At 44.2% G+C, this 23,586-nt stretch overlaps 1 long non-coding RNA gene across 1 annotated transcript; it reads right to left on the bottom strand.

Moving 5' to 3' along the window:
• Window positions 1–1,274: 1,274 nt before the first annotated feature.
• On the bottom strand, window positions 1,275–9,943 carry LOC121820167 (uncharacterized). Its single transcript, XR_006060606.2, has 3 exons — window positions 7,552–9,943; window positions 6,174–6,272; window positions 1,275–1,559 (listed from the first exon to the last, which is right to left on the bottom strand). It is a non-coding gene; the product is annotated as an uncharacterized LOC121820167 (long non-coding RNA).
• Between the last annotated feature and the right edge of the window lie 13,643 nt (window positions 9,944–23,586).

The raw sequence follows: 23,586 nt of genomic DNA, 5'->3' as shown, positions 1-23,586 counted from the left end.
GGATGTCAGAGTCCTTCCTTCACACAGGGGCTTAGACTTGAGAAACTCAAAAGCCAGCAGAACAGGCACCTATAGGCCTGTTATCTGTTGAGTATCCATCACTGAGGTGATGAACACACACTAACCTTGCTTGAAGGAGCAAGGAGATGAGAGGTTAGTGAGAGGTGAATAAAGAGATATTGGGAGAAGAAAGACTACTGGTATTTCAAAATTATAGCCGAGAATAATACTAACAGATGATAGAATGGTCTTTCTAAAATACAGATATGATGATCTAACTGCTCTGCTTCAAATCCTCCAGTGGTACCATATTGCCCACAAAGGCAGTCCAAAATCTTCACCTTCAGAGATGTGAAGGCAAGGCTCACTGAGCTATTCGCCTGGGAGATCTACCATTTGCATCAACAGAGAAAGCAAATATTCACGTGGCCTACCTTACCACTAAAGCATCAGGTCCTGGGACCAGTACTAACAATTTCCCAAACAGTTCTGAAACCTGGCTCTGACCTCTCCTTGGGCAAATATTCTGACCTAATTTTAGAAGATCCTGTTTGACTTCTTAAATCAAATATTCTTATCCTTCATGCACTATGGCTGATCTGAATCAACCAATAAGAACAAGAGCAATATTTAAAAAATACCCCAAGGTCAATTTCAGGGTTGTCCTTCTCTCCTCCTTTCTCCTTGCCAGACTCTGGCTTCTCTTTTCCAAAACATGGCTGGTGGACCTCCTTCTCCTGAAGCCTTTCTCTGCATCCCTGACTCAATTCTAATCACACCATGGCTGTGTGAGCAGCACAGATCCTGCCTGTTGCAGTTGTTGTCACGCTGTTTTTCCTATCTTCTTTCTTTGATTAGCCTGTAAACTCTCCTGGTTGAGACCTGCATCCCCACATCTTTTGCAGCACCCCAACCTCTTAGCACAATGGTCTGCACACAGAGGAAACGTAATAAATTTTGCAGTGTGATATCTGGGTCCCTACCTCAGCTGCTGCTAGGTAATCATTATCAGTAAACAAATTAGTTATCAGTAAAACAGCCAAGTTTTCCAGAGGGAAAAATGTGTATTAGGTTGGTGCAAAAGTAATTATGGTTTTACACTGTTGAACTTTGCCATTTGATATTGGAATACTTTCCTACACAAAAGTGGTTATGTTGTATATCATTTTAATGCACACTTCTTGCTTTATATTTTTTTTGCTAATGACTTGTTACTTGCTGTTTATTTTATATTTATTTTAGACTATAGAAATGATGTTAGACAAAAAGCAAACTCAAGTGATATTTTTATTCAAGTTCAAAATAGGTCATAAAGCAGTGGAGACACCTCGCAACATCAACAACGCATTTGGCTCAGGAACTGCTAATGAATGTACAATGCAGCGGTGGTTCAAGGAGTTTTGCCAAGTGGTGATTCAAGACGAGAGCTTGAAGATGAGGAGCGTAGTGGGAGGCCGTTGGAAATTGACAGCAACCAATTGAGAGCAATCATCGAAGCTGATCCTCTTACCACCACACAAGAAGCTGCTGAAGAACTCAGTGTTGACCATGCTATGGTCCTTCGGCATTTGAAGGAAGGGTGAAAAAGCTCCATAAGTGGGTGTCTCATGAGCTGACTGCCAATCAAAAAAATCACTATTTTGAAGTGTTGTCTTCTCTTATTTTACACAACAGGGAAACATTTCTCAATTAGATTGTGACATGGGACGAAAAGTGGATTGTATACAACAACTGGCACTTCCCAAAGCCAAACTTGCACCCAAAAAAAGTCATGGTCACTGTTTTGCGGTCTCCTGCCCGTCTGATCCACTATAGCTTCCTGAATCTTGGCAAAACTGTTACATCTGAAACGTTCGCTCAGCACATCGATTAGGTAAACGGAAAGCTGCAACGCCTGCAGCAGGCATTGGTCAGCAGAATGGGCCCAATTCTTCTCCAAAACAATGCCCAGCCCAATGTTTCAAAAACTGAATGAACTGGGCTGGTAAGTTTTGTCTTGTCTGCCGTATTCCCCTGACCTCTCACCAACTACCACTTCTTCAAGCATCTTGACAACTTTTTGCAGGCAAAATGCTACCACAACCAGCAGCAGGTAGAAAATGCTTTCCAAGAGTTCATTGAATCCTGAAGCATGGATTTTTACACTACAGAAATAAGCAAACTTATTTCTCATTGGCAAAAATGTGTTGATTGTAATTGTTCCTATTTTGATTAATAAAGCTATGTCTGAGCCTAGTTATAATCCAAAATTCACAGTCTGAAATCACAATTACTTTTGTACCAACCTAACATTTCTACTGCTGGAAAAAACAACACATGCCACTCTCCTTGCAAAGAGGAATTTCAAAAGAGGAATGTGGTCATGATGCCAAGAGTGGATCTCGCCTGAGAGTTCCAAGGCTTGTAACTCTTGGCCACGGAAAGATGAATCAACTTTTGAGTCATGTGGTCCTCTGGGTTCTTTTAGCCTAAAGGTGTAAATGTCAGAGAAGGCGAATCTCGTCATACCGGCAACAACATGTAAGTGCACAGGTGATCTTGCCTGAGCACCTGCTAACAAAACTCCTGGGAGCCAAGCACCGCCTCAGCCCCTGAAGCACCCAAGACGGGCTCAGAGATGGCTCAGAGGCTGCCTTGGTAACTACCAGGCATGGCCCCAGCCAGGTGCCAAGGCTGCTTCTCTATTAACAGTGGCTGATGCTCCTGCTGATGCCCAGAGCCTGCCTGCAGCTCTAAGCCTGTCCAGGAGAGGAAAGTCCTGTCCCTGGCCTCTCTTGGTCCTTTACTCCTGGTGGGCAGCTTCACGAGGCAGCCCAGTGCTGGGGGGAGCTTTTCCAGAAGGAGTTCTTTCCTTCCACCTCTGGTCCCCACCTCCCTCTTTTCCACCTGCTACTCTCTCCCCTCACTGTGTCTTTACCAACACCAGCTGTAGCCTTGCCACGCTCTCCCTACTACAGGGTCCTGGAGTTTGGAGTCAGACAAACTGCTGTTCAATTTTGACTCCACCTTTCCAATCACTTCTCTTTCCTGAACTTCATTTTTGTCATCTGTACAATATAGGTAATAACACCTCCCTGTGGTGTTGTGAGGATGAGTAGCAATGTCAATAACACTGTTAGCACCTAATGCCTGAGGGTCTTCCGTGTGCTGGTGCTGCGGACATTTCCTTGGAGCCCAGCATGGCAACTGGTCCAGATCAGCTTCCTTCACATCTTCCTTCTTTTCTCCCTCCTCCCTTCCAAAGTGGGTGTCTTATGAGCTGACTGCAAATCAAAGTCAAGTAGGGCCTGAAGACATAGCGTCTGGTCCCGAATTGGGAGCTTTGTCCTCCCTGCAACGTCTTTCCTTCTTCCACCAGCAGTGTGGGAATCCTCAGAACTCCCAGACTCTCCACCCACCAGAAAAGGGGATTTCTTCTCTCTCCTGTCCAAGTCCCTGCCCACCATGGCGCTTCCCTAGCCAGGTTTCCAAGCTCCACTCCCACATGGGGGCGGCCTCCAGACCATGCACCTTGTTCCTTCCGGGGACGCAGTGGCTGTCAGCTAGAGCCAGGCTGGCTCCATATTCTCCTGGAGCACAGAGCTGCCCCTGAGAGCCCTTTCCTTCCACCAGGGCACACAGGCATGCCCTCTGTGTCAGGCACACTGCAAAACAGGCCCAGATAACCAATGCCTTCCCACAAATAACTTCCACCTGCCTTGAGCTCCGCCCATCCTCAGTGGCCTCTGTCAGAGCCCTTCTTCGTGAAAAATTCATATCCTATCTTACTCTCCACGCCAGTGTAGCCTAAACCTCTTTCCTTGAGGACTGCTGTGTTGGAGTCCTGACTCTTAAGTCAGACAATCTAACTGTGTGACTTTGACTTCACTGAGACTTAGTTTCCTTCTCTGTAAAATAGATAATGCATGTGTGTGTGCTCTGTCGCGTCAGACTCTCAGCAACCCCATGGACAGTAGCATGCCAGGCTCCACTGTCCACGGAATACTCCAGGCAAGAATACTGGAGTGGGTTGCCATTTCCTACTCCAAGAATGAATAATAATAACATCTATTCCAGAGGACTGGTGTTAGGATTAAATAGGCAAAACAGAAAGACCCTAGCATATAGTTGCTGCTGCTGCTGCTAAGCCGCTTCAGTCGTGTCCGACTCTGTGTGACCCCATAGATGGCAGCCTACCAGGCTTGCCCATCCCTGGGATTCTCCAGGCAAGAACACTGGTGTGGGTTGCCATTTCCTTCTCCAAGCATATAGTTAGCGTGAAGTAAAAATTAATTATTTTACTATAATGGTTTGCTTTAGCTAATGGACTCAGATTATTGCCCTTAAGTTTTAGAAATAGAAAATAAAAACTTCAAATTAAGTTGTACTCTGCAACACATGTGTATTAAAGCTGTCACAAGAAAAATATCTGGATTTTGGAAGGACTAATAAATCCTGATTGGTTTTTTTCTCTATTGCTATCATTTCAATGTAGATTTACATAAAGTAGTATTTCCCAGAACTTTTATAATCCATTAATTAAATACTTTGATTAGCCTCAAGAAGCTCACCAACTGCAATTTAGCTATTTGCATATTTGGATACACTAACATATCTTAGCATACTTGACAATTAATAACATTTATTTCCAACGATGAAAGTTAACTTGTTTATTATAGAACATTAAAAAATGAAAAGTATAAAGAAATAAAAATTGTCTGTATACTTACCATCTAGAAACACTCAGTGTTAATACTGACTTATTGCTATCTTGTCTGCTTAAAAATTACACTTATCAAAATAAACGTGTTTTTGCTGAATATTCAATAATGAGGATTTCCCATACCATTGTTCTTTTAAAGCACAATCCTTATACTTGTATAATATTCCACAATAAATCTATCACATAATTTATGTAATCATTTTCATGTAGTTGAATACTTAGATTGCTTCTCATTGCTCCCAATTTTAATGTGGACAGATATCTCTGTACATAGATCTGTAAGTGATTCTGATTAGTTCCTGTATTTCATCAGGTCTCATAACAACCTGTGGGTCAAATAAAATCAAATAACAATTTTGCCCAAATTACAGTAGTACAGCTTTTCTGCTTTCCTCCCTCTTATCACCCGCTCACCCCCTCAACATAAAGGAAAGAACTGGACACTTGCTACAAAGTCTCTACCAGTTTCTGTTGTTCTTATTTATCTCACTTGGTGTGGATAGGGCTTCTCTTGTGGCTCAGCTGGTAAATAATCCGCCTGCAACGGAGGAGATCTGAGTTCAATTCCTGGGTTGGGAAGATCCCCTGGAGAAGGGAAAGGCTACCCACTCCAGTATTCTGGCCTGGAGAATTCCGTGGACTGTATAGTCCATGGGGTCGCAAAGAGTCGGACACGACTGAGCGACTTTCACTTCACTTCACTTCACTGGTGTGGATAGTCACACAATTAGATGAAGAGTATTAGTATGCTTGATTACAGAGTACTGCCCCAGAATCACCCAGAGATATTATATAATATATGGTACATGCACCATATGTCCTTACTAAAACCCAGAGTCTGACCCACAGGGTTTCCACGGTAAGTGACAATTCTCAATCTTGCTTTAGTTGGAATAATCGGGTAGGCTTTAAAAAAAAATATATTGATGCCCAGGCCCAAACCTAACTATTTTGATACAATTATTTCTCCTAGTTTTGTTTTTTAATATCTCTCATTTTGAAACAATTACTGATTCATAGGGTGTTGCAAAAATAGTTCAGAAAGATTCTGCGTACCCTCAGTTTTCCTCAGTGGTAATATCTTGAACAAAACCAGGACACTGGCATTGCTACAATCCTCACATTTCATCAGTTTTACATGTATGTGGGTGTGTGCATTTGTGTGAGTGCATATAGTTCCATGCAGTTTTATCCCATGTGTAGATTCATGTAACAACCACCACAATCAAGATACATATTTCCACAAAGATCCTTGTGCTACCCCACCTCCCTCCTTGCCCCATCCTTAGCCTCTGGCCCCATTGATTTGTGAGTCCCAAGGAGATATGTCACAGAGAAACCTCAGACATGCTTCCCCCCTGCAACCATGCCTGATGCTGTCACTTCCTACAGGCCCGGTGCTGTCCCTCCTGCCATCACTGTCCCTAGGTCTATGCCCTCCGGCTTCCATGACTTCCCCAAACTTACAAACCTTAGATATGCTGGATGGAGCCATGATATGTGTAGTTTACTCAGGATGATCTCATTGGCAGGACTGATGGTGAAGCTGAAGCTCCAATACCTTGGCCACCTGATGCGAAGAACTGACTCATTAGAAAAGACCCTGATGCTGGGAAAGATTGAGGGCAGGAGGAGAAGGGGACGACAGAGGATGAGATGGTTGGATGGCATCACCGACTGAATGGAAATGAGTTTGAGCAAGCTCCAGGAGTTGGTGATGGACAGGGAAGCCTGGAGTGCTGCAGTCCATAGGGTTGCAAAGAGTCAGACACAACTGAGTGACTAAACTGATGACTGATTTCTAAGAAATGGAAAGACTGCCCACTCTCCATCTGTATCACACTTTGCCATCTGGGTACCAGAGCAGGATTGCCTCTGCCAGAATGATATACCCTCTAACCCTTGTCTTTGCTGTTCCCTTGTCTTTGGAGGTCAGCTCTAATTCCCTGGTGGCTCAGACAATAAAGAGTCTCCCTGCAATGCAGAAGACCTGGGTATGACACCTGGGTCGGGAAGATCCCCTGGAGAAGGGAATGGCAACCCGCTCCAATATTCTTGCCTGGAGAATCCCATGGACAGAGGAGTTTGGTGGGCTACAGTCCATGGGGGTCGCAAAGAGCTGGACACCGCAACCAAGCAACACTTAACACTTCTAAGACCCAGTGCTGGGCTAGACAGGCACTGCCCTTCCTCCCTATGACTCCACCTCTGTCACCCAGGACCCTCTTTTCAAAGCTTCTTCATCACAATATTCAGATCCTTTAGGTAAAGATACGCCTGGGGGTTTCACTGCATGCATGTTCATCAGAGAGCACCAGGCTAAACTGCAGAATCACTAAGCTAGGCTTGGCTGTGAGCCCCTCATTTTAGGACAAACTCAACAGCACTAAAAAGAGATAGAAATAACCAACTTAAGCTCAGGAACTGTGTCATCAGTTTAGCACATCAATAATCTCATTTAAAATATATAGGTTTTACTGAGTCTAGCTTTGGTTTAAAATGTTTGATTGTCTAAAGAAGGTTCTCTCTCACTCCCCTCCCATCTAACATAAGACATTTTCATGATAATTAACTGTATACTTCAGTATTTAAGTTACAGAATGGCAACAGGGGAGTGTGACATTTGCTAGGACAGGAATTATCATCACCCAAGCAACATATGAGGGACTCTGAACCTCTTTACAGGAGAGAGAAGCATGTTTTAGGTGATACAAGAATAACTGCCTCATGTTAGGCAAAAACACAATGTTGCTATTGTATTTATTTGGAAGTTAAACAGAAGTTGGAAAAAAAAAAAAAGGGTATGAGAAAGGCAGGTTGACAAAGCATAGACTGTAGTGGCTTTGTACCTTGTGAACTGAGCTGAAATGGAACTATGTTTCCAAGAATTCCCTTCCCTGTAGGGTTCCAGGTTTGCATTGGCCACAGGCGATGTTTTGCATCAGATCTGGAAGGCAGAAGTGAAGGAGCAGCCGTGTTCTCACTTCCTGGAGGAACCTGCAGAGCCGCTGGTGAATATTGTCACCTGACCTGCCGGCTTGGCTTGCTAGTGAGAGGCAGCGCCCAGACCCTGGTTCCTCCTGCCAGATCTCCCCTGTCCGCTTCCCTAAGTCCCGGGCCAGGTGTGAGTGCAGCTGTCACAAAGGGCACCAGCTTCTCCTGCAGGTCACCTCGCAATGAAGGAGAGACAGATGGAGGTCCCAGGGTGTCTTTGCTCTGTCTGTCCGTCCTGTGCCTATTCACTTCTCAACTGTCCATGTGGCTGACCACAGCAACTTCAGGCTCAACCCTGGACGCTGGGCCAAAGGTACACACAGGGAGCGCCCTCACCTCATCCAAGTGTAAAAACAGGTCCCTATTCTATATCCCTCCAGTGTTTCTGCATCTTTAATCAACCCCTGACTGACACAGAATTACATATCGATTACCTCTCAGAGAAGAGATAACCGACAGAACTTGAAATTTGTTGATTAAACAGAAGATCAAGTGTTAACTGTGTATTGATTGCAGTTGTGGAAAATGAGCAAGAAATAAAAACACCCTCTGGAGATGCATGAAAATACATATTCTCTATCCTAAGCAAGAAACCCTGGGCCCTTCTACTCTGACACTCAAATATCCTGCCTGTTCCTCAGACAGAAAGCATCTTTAGACAGGAAGCATCTTTACAGGTACTCAATCATTTATTTACTTGACAAGATAATGTAATAAGAACATGAAATATAGTTGCTGTTGTTATGCTAAATTTGTACCAGTCTCTTTGTACATACTGTTTACCTCTCACATATGTCTGCCCCATATGCTATGCCTCACCTGGACTCAAGGATGTATAAGCTATGGTTCAAAACATTTTGGCGGAGAATGGATGTATGTATATACATGACTGAGTCCCTTCCCTGTACACGTGGAGCTACCACAACATTTTTGATTGGCTATGCTGTTCTTAGTTGCTCAGCCATGTCTGACTCTTTGTAACCCCATGGACTGCAGCCCGCTAGGCTCCTCTGTCCATGGGAATTCTCCAGGCAAGAATCCTGGAGTGGCTTGCCACGCTCTCCTTCAGGGGATCTTCCCAATCCAGGGATTGATCCCAGGTCTCCCGCAGTACAGGCGGGTTCTTTACCAGCTGAGCTACCAGGGAAGCCCCTAATCAACTATACAAACACAAAATACAAAATAAAAGTTAAAAAAAAAAAAGTTTGCTTGTAATTCTCCTTTCTCCCACATTAGCCTTGACCCCTATCTTCTTTCACTTTGTCTCTTAAACTGGAGGCCCTGACTCAGATCCCTGCCTTAGGACCCCTAGGTGTCACATTCATCTGTGCACCCTGGTATCTGGACCTCAATCTGCCTATGGACTCTGGCTTGACTTGGTTCTGTAGATCCTGGCACCTCTGTGGATCTTGGCAGGAACCCACAGCCCCAGCTCCTAGCAAAGTCAGCTTCTACTTTAGATGATTTGGATGGTGCTTCCCAGTGGGCCCCAAATGCAGGCCCCAGTATCCTGAGAGTGGAGGTAAGCCACATACAGAAATATAATGTAAGCATCTAAACAGTTTCGCAGAAAGCACACTCCACTCCATCCAACCCAAGGTAATCAAGAAAGTCCTCTTGGGTTAGGGGAACTTTGCAGGACTGGCATAAATTTAGCAAAACAACAGCTATATTTCATGCTCCAGGAGATGAGCTTGGAAGGTAGGACAGGAAAAAAAAATGCTTTGGATAACAGGGGAAGTCAGAGAATTAGAGCACGAGGCCTTGTGTGGATAAAAATCAGTTAAATGATTAAACTGGTATAGAGAAAAAGATAGTGAATACAGATGAACTCCAATTTTCTGTTCTAAAAAGGACCAAGGAAACTCTAGCCACCTAAAATAAGCTTTTAGTTTGTTGATCACTTAAAACTTGTCTTTCACAAACTTCTTCCTGGGGGTAACAAACACCTGAACAGTGAAAAAGAGGAAAAACCAGATAAATATAAAATATTAGTCTATTGTCTCCAGATTAAGAGTGCACCATTTCATAAGGATGAGAGACAAGTACCAACTCTGAAATTTTGGGCAGTTCAGGGAAGCACACGCTTCTCCTGGACCCCATGATTGCTCTTGACAGGCTGAACTGGTGAACATGACCTAAGAATGCATTTTTGAACCTGATAAAGCATATAAACATTTTCTCTAGTAAAATACATAGGATAAAAAAATTACTGAAGATATTTCTTTTATAAATAAACACAGTACTACATCTTTCTGACAGCTTACGGGAGTAGAAATTTTTCTAATAATAATTTTTTTTTAATTGCAAGGGCATCAGCAGAATCATTGTTTCCTCACTATTTAATAAACTCTGATTAGAAAGTTTCTTACCAGGGGTTCCCTGGCTGTCCAGTTGTTAAGATTCCATGCTTCCAATGCAGGGGGCCCAGGTTCAATCCCTGGTTGAACCCACAAGCCATGCCTGGCAGCCAAAAAAAGTTCTTTTCTAAAAAAAATTTCTCATCTATGGTAATAACACAGGTCTTCTCAGATTCATCAGATTAGTTAAAGTAGAGATGAACTGTGTCAACACTTATTGTAGACCCATTCAAAGGATTGTGACCAATCTCAGGATATCCAAGTCATGAAGCTGTGTGATCATAATATTGCGCCTCTGAATTGGAGCTAAGTGGTAGAAACCCCTTAGAAAAGGAGGAAACACTGAAATATTTTTCATGGATAGCCTGTATAGAACTGGAATCCACATGGCTTAGTCTCTGAGTTGTGTGGTGGTCAAAGAACTACAGTTCGCTAGAGATCACCATATTCAGTTCAGTAAGCCAGACAGAAAGATAAACATCACATGATATCATTTATATGTAGAATCTAAAACAAAACAAACAAAAACAAAGGAACTTATTCACAAAACAGAAATAGACCCACAGACACAGAAAACAAATTTATAGTTATTAAAGGGGAAAGGAGGGCAGGGATAAATTAGGAGTTTGGGATCAATATGTATATATAAAAATAGATAATCAACAAGGATCTACTATATAGCACAGGGAACTCTACTCAATACTTTGTAATAATCTGTTAGGAAAAAGAATCTGAAAAAGAAATGTGGGTTGCCATTTCCTTCTCCAGGAAAAGGAAATATATATACATATTATATATGTATAACTGAATCACTGCGCTATACATCTGAAACTAACACAACATTGCAAATCAACTACACTTCAATAAAAAATCCTTTTTTTGCATAACAGAAAGAAACACTTCATCTCAACACATTGGTTTGTTGGTGGTGATGACGTGGAACAGACACTCTAAGACACTGCTGATGGCTGTGTTTGTTAGCACAACTTTTTTGGGAAGCAATTTGCAATATGTATCAAGAGTTATTAGCATATTCACACTCTGAGCCTGTAATTCAACTTGCAGAAACTAAAGACAAATTTAAAACACAGAAAATGCTTTATAATGATATATATTATGGATTCATTAATACCATCAAAATTATAAACAAATAGAAATATGATTAATGTATTTTGGTAATCTCCCGAATGAAAAATTACCCCTTCATTACAATGTGTTTTTAAAAAAAGAAAGAAAGGAATATAGTTCAGCACAAAAAGAAATTTCAAAGACTCACATTCTTTAGCTGAGGTTCTTGAAAACCATGAAGGTCAATATGGTGCACAGCAACATTTATGAATTCTCCTTTCTTCTCTGCCCATTTCCACTCAGAGCTGCTGCATTTATTCTGAAGCATCTCTCTCCACAATTTCCTCATGCCTTTGTCCCAGCCTAACCCCACACTTGTCTTTTCTTTCTTTCTCTCCTTTTCTATCTCTTGATTGTGTACATTAATACAGCCCTTCTCCCAGAAATTAAAAAAGGAATACAATCACTCCCTCTTTAGGGGGGTATGGGTGGGGTAGAAATTGGGCAGGCCAGGATAGCATTATTTTTTGTTATCTGGGAAAGTGCGGGAAGGCTGGAGATATTCCCACATAATAATGTTTATCCTAGTGAACACCCTCCCTGCTAGAAAGAGATAAGAGAACTTCATTTATACTGAGATCAGGGTAGGGAATCCAATTCAGAGACAGAAATGAAACCAGGGCCACACATTCATAAAAAGCATACTTTTCAACCATCTTTGTTGTTTGATGCATTATTTCTTTATTGTAAGAGAGTAAAATTTAAGATACTAAATAGCTCATGATTTGGAAATCATGAGAAGGCAACATGAAACCTGACTTACTGTAACAAATAAAAATAACAACAGTAAATTAGGCATGCTGATACGTTTCCAGTTATCTCTCTTACCTTTAACAGTGTGACTAACAGAGACCTAATATTAGATCATTCGAAGGGCGTGGGGTCAGATAAAAAGCAAGGTTCTTCCTCACATAAAGGCTACATCCTAACTCCAGCATGAGAAAACATCACAGAATTCACCCCTCATAAATCTCAGGTTCTATGTCAGCCCTTAGAACCACACCAGTGTTCCAATGTCTGTGAAGCCAGTTTTATCATTTATTACAGCAAAATTTAAAGTAAAATCCGATTATTGTATATATGTTCCAGGGCAGGATTTTACCTCCCTGACCAAGTCAGGGCTGGGGTGGGGTGGAGCCCTTGAGCAATGATGGTTGCTGAGCTTGACTGCAGGAGCATGGAATCTGGCAGAGAAGAGAGGCCTGGGAGGGAACTGGGGGTTGGAGCTCCTGCAAATTACTCGAAGCCAAAAAGGTGTGGAGAGAAAGAACAGCAGGAACCTGACAGCCTGAAGCACATTTCTGGTGTGCATCCAGGCAACCTGCTTTATCTGAGTTTTGGTAAAGTCCTCTCATACACAGAATTCAAGCATCCCTCTGTGACCTGCTTAAACCAGGACAAGCTACACAGCCTACAGGAGCAAACAAGATGCCCCTCTCAACCTGCCCCTAAAACAATTCAGCACAGCATTGTGCTTCAAGGACCCACAGCTCCGCCATGCAAACAAATTAGTGAGCCCTGTAGCCCACAGTCAGCGACTTTACCCTTAAACCAACAAGGAATTCACCCTGGCAGGAAAATGCTGATGATTTACACTACAGGTTTCGTCTGCTTGGGTTGCTATAACAAATTACCATAGGCTACATATCTAAACAATAGAAACATTTATTTCTCACAGTCCTAGAAGCTCGAAGTTCAAGATCAAGATGCCAGCACGATCAGGTTCTGATGAAAACCTCTCTTCTTGCTCACAGCCACCTTCCTCCTGCGTCTCACCATGGCAAAGAGAGAGAAAACAGAAAGCTCCCACGTGCCTCTTCTTACAAGTGCACTGATTGCTTTCATGAGGGCTCCACCCTCATGACCCAAACACCCTACAAAGGTCCTACCTCCTAATATCATTACGTTGGAGTTAGGATTTTAGCATATGGATCTGGGGGGGTACACAAACATTTGGTCCATACACACACATGCGCGCACACACACGATTTATAGGCACAGGACTCCAAAATCACATAGTATGAATTCTCTTAGCAGTCAACAACATTCTCTGATCATCTGTCGAAGCAGAGTTCTGTGTTAAGGTCGAGTTTTGGGGGTTTATTTTTAATTACAGGATACTGCACTTTGTTAACGGAGAAGGCAATGGCACCCCCCTCCAGTACTCTTGCCTGGAAAATCCCATGGATGGAGGAGCCTTGTAGGCTGCAGTCCATGGGGTCACTAGGAGTCAGACACGACTGAATGACTTCACTTTCATGCACTGGAGAAGGAAATGGCAACCCACTCCAGTGTTCTTGCCTGGAGAATCCCAGGATGGGGGAGCCTGGTGGGCTGCCGTCTCTGGGGTCACACAGAGTTGAACACGACTGAAGCAACTTAGCAGCAGCAGCACTTTGTTAAAGAATAAAGGCAGCCGCAATGATACTACTATTTATTTACTTGAGGAAGTTACTTGTCTGCTCAGAGGCTCAGTTTCCTCATTTGAAAATTTGGGGATGATAAAACCCACATTATAGAAGTTGCATGAATACTAAACGAATACTACTCTATGAAAAGCAGCTGGTCAGAAGTAGTAACAAGCGACAGAAGAATTTAGAAAAAGGATTTGTTTGGCTCTTAACAGATGTTCTCCAAAGGGGCAAAAATGAGGTTGGTGAGAAAGGCGGTTACTGGTTGATAAGGAGGCATTGAGAACTGCCTGCCTGCCACCTTTGATTTTGAAATCTCAGACTCTTCGAACAGTCACAATGCTATATCTTGTAGCGGATTGCAAGGATGCTTGTAAAACACTCAAAGCCTATTAAAAATTCCCAGCAGATCTCTTCTCCCAGGTCCTTCGCCACTCCCCACCAATGAGCCGGTATACATTCAAGGGAAACAAAGAAGCAGTTCTAAAGCACAAAGGAGCTGCCCAACTATTCCAGGAGTTTCCCCAGGCAGGGGAAATGTGCGTCCTGACATGCTTGGCTGGAACTGATTGGGAACCAGACTGTGTTCACTGAGCAAGTTGAGAAAGATTTGCCTCAAGCTTCGGCACGTTATGATGTCATCTTTTGGCATTTTAAATATTCAAGTGTGTGTCCTGAAAAGCCTCTTGCTTTCATTTCTTGTCTAGGTTGAATAGAATAGGCCTGCTTCCAGCTTGTGCTAATTTAAACTCTTAAGGCGAGCTTAGTTGCTCAGTCATGCCTGACTCTTTGGAGCTGTAGCAAGCTGGGTTCCTCTGTCCATGGGATATTTAAGGAAAGAATACTGGAGTGGGCTGCCATTTCCTTTCTCTAGGGGATCTTCCTGACCCAGGGATCGAACCCACGTCTCCTGTGTCTCCTGTGATTGCAGGCAGATTCTTTACCTGCTGAGCCACTGGGGAACCCCAAAGCTCTTAAGGAAATGGGTCTTATCTAATCCGTTTGAGACAAACAGTTCCTGGTCTGATGGGAAGAAAGAACTAAAATGGAAGACTGCAGAACTGGGTTCTGGGTCACTGCCTCCTGGTGCCCAGAAACGATCCAGGGACACGTTCCAGCCTCCATTTCCTCGCCTGTAAGATGGACTAAGACATCTTTACAGTTCCGTTCAGCTCTGAGAGTACACGACTTGAGGACAAACAAACCAGATAGCTAAAGGCTCGACTGTCTCTTGTGGTTTCTGCTCCTTGAAAGAAGTGGGGATTAGCTGCCATTTAGACACAGGAATGCAGTGCTTTGATTATTTAGGTGTCTGTTTTCACAGGCATTGAAGCTGAACCCACTGCCAGCCGTGAGACCTGACCGGACCTCTTCTCTCCTTTGAAACTAAGCAGGCTGGGCTGATATGTGACACCATAGAGGTGTGGCCCCCCACCAGCCCCATTAGATTAAACCCCACCTTGTTGCTTACTTGGTGTGTGGCCTTGGTTAACCACAAACCCGCCTCAACGCCCCACTGGCAGGCCAGCCAAATACTGTTGCTTCTTAACCAGCCTCTTAGGGATATGATTAGAAAACTGACTTACAATGTTAAGATGTTACTTTCCTAAAGCCCTGGTTGTAACTCCAGGCAAGATGACTGTCTCAGCCACTTTACTCCTAGATGGAACTGAGCTCACCTGGGATCCTCGGGGTGCACGGCATAAAGAACGGTGAGTGAAACTGAAGCTTTTTTTGGCAGTTAACTAAGATTCTCTGAGCAGGTGGCAAAGGAAGAAAGTTTCGGCTTTACTTAAAAGGGCAATTAAAGTTCAGGGAGGGAAGGAAGTGTTGTTCTCCTTAATTTTTCACACTCTCCATGACCCCAACCTGCATCCCACAAATAGCCCAGGGTCCCGTTTCCTGCCAGCAGAAGCATATGGATACCTCTGGAAAGCTATGAATGATTTACAAGCTGGGTCAATAATTAAGTTGCTGGGGAATGTGTACAAGACATAACAAACCTTAACTCCTTAAATTCCAGGAGAAAGGCTCCCAGTGTTGCCAAGAGAATAATGGTCGGGAACAGAACAAAATCCACACAGATGTGAAAGGTTCTGAGGTGATAAAATATGTCAGTCTGTTACTTAGGACCCGAACTCACAACTTCTGTCTAAGATCTGCTCAGGGAGGCTGGGTGAGCTTGAGTGGACCTTTTCCTGGATCCAGCTGGAGCTCCCTCAAGGCCCTCCTCAATGAAGACTTTTAATCACAGCGGAGCTAGATCATTCCCAAGGGAAAATCACCCCCATATACATTTTAGGGAAGAGAGTCTGTTTTAGATCTGTGTCAGGGACAGATGAGCCTGGTGGGCTACAGTCCACGGGATTGCAAAGGACATGACTGAATGACTAACACATCTCTGCCTGATCCATGGAAGGTACCGCCCGCCACCCACTCTGAAAGGGGTCAAGGAGAAAACCCCCGAAAGCGTCAGCAACAGAAGCCTGCACACAGTGCAGAGAAGTTCAGAGAAGTCAGCCTCTCAGGTGGGGCAGGGCTGGAGCCCAGCCTCGAGTGATGTGTGGATGAAGGACGGGACACTACGGGGTCAGACAGGAGCTTCTTTCGTACAATCATCCAGCCGTAAGCCTATGCTGAGTGCCACCTTCCATGGGCCAGACCTGGGGCTGGGTGCTGGGCACACACGAGCGACAGAGAAGGAGAGTGCCTGATACAGGCTGAGCTGTGTTACCTCTAATTCCTATGTTGAAGCCCTAACCCCCAGTACCTTAGAACATGACTGGATTTGGAGACAGAACCTTTAAAGAGGCAATTACCTTAAAACGAGGCCATTGGGCAGGTCCTAAGCCAACCTGACTGGCATCCTTATAAGAAGAGGAAACGTGGACACACAGGGAGGTGGCGGGGATACAGATGCACACGGAAGACCATGTGAGCAGGTGAGCAGGTGCCATCCACAAGCCCAGGGGAGAGACCTCTGCTGCTGCTAAGTCGCTCAGTCGTGTCCGACTCTGTGCGACCCCACAGACGGCAGCCCACCAGGCTCCCCCATCCCTGGGATTCTCCAGGCAAGAACACTGGAGTGGGTTGCCATTTCCTTCTCCAGTGCATGAAAGTGAAAAGTGAAAGGGAAGTCGCTCAGTCGTGTCCAACTCTTAGCGACCCCATGGACTGCAGCCCACCAGGCTCCTCCGTCCATGGGATTTTCTAGGCAAGAGTACTGGAGTAGAAGCCAAATGGGCCATAACCTTGGTCTGAGACTTGCAGCCACCAGAAGTGTGAAAAAATACACAGCTGTGAAAGCCCGCCAGTCTGTGGCACTTTGTTATGGCAGCCCTGGTGGACTAACATGGTGCCCCAGCCCTCGCAGAGCCTGGGAGAGACACAATAGACACAAACTTACATTACATGGTCAATACATGAATGACCACTGTGCCAGGTACTAGGAATGAGAGGCGTTTGAAAGCATCCAAATAACAAAATTGGGCAGAGGGAGTCCCAAAGCCTGGCCTCAGAGGGGCAGGGAGCATGGCGAGGAGCTGGACCTGATCAACCACTGTGGGTAGTGGACAGACAGGCTGATAAGTCGGGGACTTCAGAGCACAAAGCCCCTTAACGTGATCAGAAGGATTCGGGCTCCATCTCCAAGGCAATGTGGAGCTATTTCAAGTTTTCCAAGCAGAGAAACAGGAGAGTAAGACTTTGGGGAGATTTGTCTTCTGGCATATGCTGAGTGGCTGCCAGCATAGGGAAGGGGCTCTGGGAGGAGGGCTGAACCAAGGTGGAGGAGGAGGTGGGGATGGAGGGGAGAGGCTGCACTAGGAAAGCATTTTGAAGAAGTGGCAGAACTCTTTTTTAATTATCTTGTTCCTGCAGTGGCCCATCAGTGATGCTACCGATTCAGGAAGGCCCTCTATAAACCCATCTCCAGGGTCAGTGGTTGCCATGGGACAGGCATTGTGCAAGGGACTGAAAGACCAAATAGAGAGTTTACCTGATACTTTCCTTCTCCACCCCCTCCTTGCCCCCCACACCAGGCTCTGTGCTCCTGAAACCCACAGAGCTTCTCAAATCTGCACAATGGGTCTCATCAGGACAGTGTCTGGAAAGCATTTGATTACCGCTTTGAAACTCAATAAGAAAGTAGTAATACCTGGTTAATGTCCATAAAGCCGTGTTGCAGATTTCTTTCTGAGGTCTTCCAGCTTCTTGCTGCATTTTCAGCTATTCGCAGCTAGAACAGAATGGCAGTGGAGGGGATGTGGGTAAAACAAATTATTGAAATAACTGAACTTCCTATGCGCCCCCACCCCAAAGGGACGTTCATGTCTGACTGACAGAAGCAGGCCAGCAGTTACTTAGATCTGCTGGAAAGGAGATGAAAAAATGAAACGTACTGCTGCTAACATTCCAGAGTGCTTGCTGACAGCCGAAGACCATTAACTTGCAGAAACAGCCAAGCAGAGAAAGCTGTAAGAAAGCAGATCCTGGGCTGTCAAGGGCTGGATGAAGCTCGTGACCGGTGTCAAGGAGATGGGATGCCAAGCCGATGGTCAGGAAACCGTGGTTCCATGAACCAAACTTCACAACTTCAGACAGCTGCCAAGGCCAGTGTTAAGCACAGACAGGAGAACGTCAGCCTCATCTGCCTTCCATCAGCCGCCCGTGGTTAACTCAGAGGTCAAATCAGAGGCACTGCTCTCTGCAAGACCTGCCTATGAAGTACACAGGTAAAAGCTAATACATGTGGATGTGGATAAAGCACAGGGCAAGAGAGTCCAGCAAAAAATCTTGGCAGGACAGCCGTCTCTAAATGCATTCTCGGAGTACTGGGGCGAGGGGGCAGACGGACTATTTTTAAAGAGCAGATCCTTTAATAAACTATTTGTACATGGTTGGCAGCATTCGTTATTTTGCTATTATTAATACTTCTAAAAATCTCTTAGAACTATGTGACTTTAAGACGTTCCCTTTGCCTTGGTGAGAAAAGCTGGTAAATGTTATTTGTAATTTGGTTCTGAAGACTGCCTGCACTAGCACTAGCCAGGAACCTGAGGCAATTAGAGAATCTCAAACCCCAGCCCAGACCTGCTGAACCAGAATCTGCGTATAAACAGACCCCTAAAAGCTCCGTGTACACCTTAAAAATGTCAAAAGCACCGCTTTAGAGCAAGTTAGGCAAAAAGAAGGGCTGAGACAGGTTGATAGCTAAGCACTGGACAGGTTGATAGCTAAGTCCTGGCTGGCTTTAAACAAGAGGTAATGCTGTAGACCCTGGAGGAGGGTGTGGCAACCCACTCCAGTATTCTGGCCTGGAGAATTACACGGACAGTTGGGCCTGGCGGGCTCTATAGGGTCGCTAAGAGTCAGACATGATTGAGTGACTGAGCACGCAGGATGCTCTAGCCAGGTCAGTGCATGCTTCCACTCTCTGGGCAGAACTATTGATAGCAACACCCCCAGGGCCACAGTGAGAGGCAGAGGCAAGAAAGCTCTGCTTTGGCTTCTCCATTGAGAGGACAGCAAAGGTGTCCTTCACTCTACATATTGTCATACATCACCAGCCTTAAACCACAGAAGACCAAGGCCCCTAAGGATATACATAGTTCATGCAAGGAAACCTGTTCAGTTCAGTCGCTCAGTCGTGTCCAACTCTTTGTGACCCCATGGACTGCAGCATGCCAGGCCTCCCTGTCCATTGCCAACTCCCGGAGTTTACTCAAACTCATGTCCATTGAGTTGGGGATGCCATCCAACCATCTGATTCTCTGCCATCCCCTTCTCCTCCTGCCTTCAATCTTTCCCAGCATCAAGGTCTTTTCAAATAAGTCAGTTCTTCACATCAGGTGGCCAAAGTATTAGAGTTTCAGTTTCAGCATCACTCCTTCTAATGAACATTCAGGACTGATTTCCTTTAGGATGGACTGGTTGGATCTCCTTGCAGTCCAAGGGACTCTCAAGAGTCTTCTCCAACACCACAGTTCAAAAGCATCAGTTCTTCAGTGCTCAGCTTTCTTTATAGTTCAGCTTTCACATACATGACCACTGGAAAAACCATCACTTTGACTAGATGGATCTTTGTTGGCAAAGTAATGTCTTTGTTTTTTAATACGCTGTCTAGGTTGGTTGGTGAAGAAGGCTGAGCGCTGAAGAATTGATGCGTTTGAACTGTGGTGTTGGAGAAGACTCTTGAGAGTCCCTTGGACTGCAAGGAGATCCAACCAATCCATTCTGAAGGAGATCAGCCCTGGGGCTTCTTTGGAAGGAATGATGCTAAAGCTGAAACTCCAGTACTTTGGCCACTTCATGTGAAGAGTTGACTCATTGGAAAAGACTCTGATGCTGGGAGGGATAGGGGCAGGAGGAGAAGGGGACGACAGAGAATGAGATGGCTGGATGGCATCACTGACTCAATGGACGTGAGTCTGAGTGAACTCCGGGAGTTGGTGATGGACAGGGAGGCCCGGCGTGCTGCGATTCATGGGGTCACAAACAGTCAGACACGACTGAGCGACTGAACTGAACTGAACTAGGTTGGTCGTAGCTTTTCTTCCAAGAAGCAAGGGCCTTCTAATTTTAAGGCAGCAGTCACCATCTACAATGATTTTGAAGTCCCAAAAAATAAAGTCTGTCACTGTTTCCACTGTTTGCCGTGAAGTGGTGGGACTGGATGCCATTATCTTAGTTTTCTGAATGTTGAGCTTTAAGCCAACTTTTTCACTCTTCTCTTTCACTTTCATCAAGAGGCTCTTTAGTTCTTCCTCACTTTCTGCCATAAGGGCGGTGTCATATGCATATCTGAGGTTATTTTGCCCAGCAATCTTGATTCCAGCTCATGCTTCCTCCAGCCCAGCATTAAGTAGGGTGACAATATACAGCCTTGATGTACTCCTTTCCCGATTTGGAACCATTCTGTTGTTCCATGTCCAGGTCTAACTGTTGCTTCCTGACCTGCATAGAAATTTCTCAAGAGGCAGGTCAGGTGGTCTGGTATTCCCATCTCTTGAATAATTTTCCAGAGTTTGTTGTGGTCCACATACTCAAAGGCTTTGGCATAGTCAATAAAGCGAGGTAGATGTTTTTCTAGAACTCTCTTGCTTTTTTGATGATCCAGTGGATGTTGGCAATTTGATCTCTGGTTCCTCTGCCTTTTCTAAATCCAGATTGAACACCTGGAAGCCTAAGCAATGTAAAAGAAAAGATTTGTTTTTTCGACTAACAAAGGGCAATGTACCTCTCCTAAAAACTGTGCTAGATGGTAAAAACCACATAAGTAATTTTCCTCTTGCTTACTTTTCCAAAGAGGCTATACCAGGATGAGGCTTGATAATTGCTTTCAGTCTGGTTGAGCAGTAGCTGTTCATGGTACCCATACTTCTCACCTGTAAGATCAGTGAGAAAGGGATGCAGTTCATTCAGAGTTGTGCTTGCATCCTGGCTATTCTAGCTACCACATGACCCTGGACAAGACTTTTATTTCCTGAAATAGAGATAGTAAACAATAAAAAACTAAGTGTTCATGATAACTCATAACTCATTAGTGAGTGGAAGCGTTAGCAGCACAGTTTAGCCTGCCTAATAACAGTCAATATTATCTCTGTGTTACAGCTGAGGAGACTAAAGCTTTGAGAAGTATGGTCCAATGTTCTCCAGCTGGAAAGTGACAGGGCCCCGAACTGGTAGATGCCAGGACTGTCTCTTCCAAGAGCCCAGAGGATGGTTAAACCTAGTACCACAGTCTCGATGTACGGAAGACGCGCTTTCTTTCCCAGTCCCTTCTACCCTGCCCCGTAACTGATGCTGGCACACTTTAAGATAAAACTATAAGGGAACCAGGTTTACAAAGGGGCTCATCGACAATTTCTGCTAGGAAAGTAATCAATACTCACACCATTTATCTCACTACACTTCTGACTGCAAAAGTCATTATTGATGTTTTAAACAGTGACTTGTTCAATCTTGGCTCTCCTTTGCTTCTGAATCATTTGATTCCTCACCCCAGAAAACTCTAACTCTTCATGTCAACAAGAAAAATCTCAGAACAAGATGGTAAAACAAACATCCTATTGACTCTCAGACTATAAAAAATAACCTACTCCCTCTTTCTCCCCACTCCTCCTTCCCCCTCCTCCCAGGTTTTTTTTTTTTTTTTTCTTTTAGAGCAAATGAAACTTAGCTTTGAGCTCCCTCCCAGGCTGAAGAGTAAGTATACCCTTAGCTCGAGTGAAACAGAGAAGGTTGAAACTGAAAGACTGAATAGACTTGAATTAAAACAACTTTCTCTCAAACAATAGCATTTAAGAGAATTCAGCAAAGGTTAAGCATGCTGAGAATGCGGTATTTCCTGGTATCTTCTGATTAGCTTTTAAGATAATTAGTGGAATTAGAGTATTACTTGAGCAACAACCACATTCCTGGAGAGAAACAGGAAGGGGGAGCTGAGAATCCTGAGCTGTAGCCCCACTGGCTCACGGCTTCTTCTGCATCTGTGAATTCTCTCCTTGGCTTCAGCGACAAGTTGGTGACCACAGGGCAAGACTTTGATGTGTGTGTTTGGTGGCATTCACACTCCCAGCACTCTGCGTGCATTATCCTTAGCTATTCATCACATCACTTTTCTGGGGGAAATATTTGCCATCCCCATCTCAAGAAGAAGGAAATAGCTGCACGCACACTCATAGTCCTCATAACAATCCTTTGTGGCCCCTATTATTATTCCCATTTTGCAGATGAGGCAACTGAGGTCTACATGAATTTAGTAACTTTCCCCATATAATCTAGTAAGTATTGAAGCTGGAATTAAACTCAACTCTGACTCCAGAGCCTAAGCCAAAACAAGAAGTAACATTTCTGCCTTATCTTGCTTCCCTGTTTTACATCTACATTTCCACAACTGCAAGATAACAGAGAGAAACAAAAAATCATTACAACAAAAATGTCATGAATGTTCCCAATAACCAATGGGTGTATTTTTTACCATCTGGGCAGCCAAGCAGCCAAGCAGGTGCTGCCAGAATAGATATTCAACCAACTCTGGTTTCTTTCTGTCTCTTTTCCAATATGAACTACTTCTGAGTAATGGTCATAGTTTTTCTTTTTTGACTGTACAGAATGCAGGATATTAGATCCCCAGCCACGGATCAAACTCATGCCCCCTTCAGTGGAGGTACAGGGTTCTTAACCACTGGACTGTCAGGGAAGTCCCTGTAGTGTTTCATTTTTGAAAAATCTCTCCCAGAATTGCCACATTCTAAGAGGGGAAAAAAAAAAAAAGGCAATTGCTGATACTTCGTGTGGGCTATGTTAGCACACAGACTGCCACACAGCTCCTCCCACACTTCAACAGACATCATTCATCAATCACACCACTCTTCCCTAGGAAGGCTGAAAGGAGCTTCAGAACTCTTCTCAACACAAAGCTTTAGACAACTATTAATACTAGCAATCAACTAGAGTTGGCACACAGGGTGACACCTATTTGTTCTTCCTTGTCTAAGTACGTGGCTGGGTACTTTCCCACAGTCCTTGTTAAACTATGCAGTTTCAGATGCAAGCTTGCACGGAGAAAGCAAAATTCATCATAACACAAAAATATTCGCTAAGGGAACTGACCACTCTTCTATGTCAGACCTGCTCAGCCATCCCTGCACAAGCCAGTTCCCCAGAATTAAGGATGTTATGCTCTTTGTAGACTGCTTTGCAGGGATATATCCAAAAATGCAAAGAGATGGCAAATGTTAGGGAATAGAAACTTTCTATGAAATGGGAGAGAGTGATATTGGCAAACTGCTCAAATCAGACACATGAAGACATTGACGAACGAGAATCTGGAAAAACTATACCAGCTAACAAATGAAAAAAGAGAAAATCTGAGGGTGATGACAAGACAGGTGCTTCAAAAGGGATCATTTAAATATCAAAAGATTGGGCGGAAGCTCTTGGGAAAAACACATAAAGCCTTGGAATATTTTTGCAAAAAAAAGTGACC

This window comes from Ovis aries, chromosome 8, assembly GCF_016772045.2.
Source record: "Ovis aries strain OAR_USU_Benz2616 breed Rambouillet chromosome 8, ARS-UI_Ramb_v3.0, whole genome shotgun sequence".
NCBI classification, from domain to species: domain Eukaryota; kingdom Metazoa; phylum Chordata; class Mammalia; order Artiodactyla; family Bovidae; genus Ovis; species Ovis aries.
This window is presented reverse-complemented; position numbering and strand designations above follow the sequence as displayed.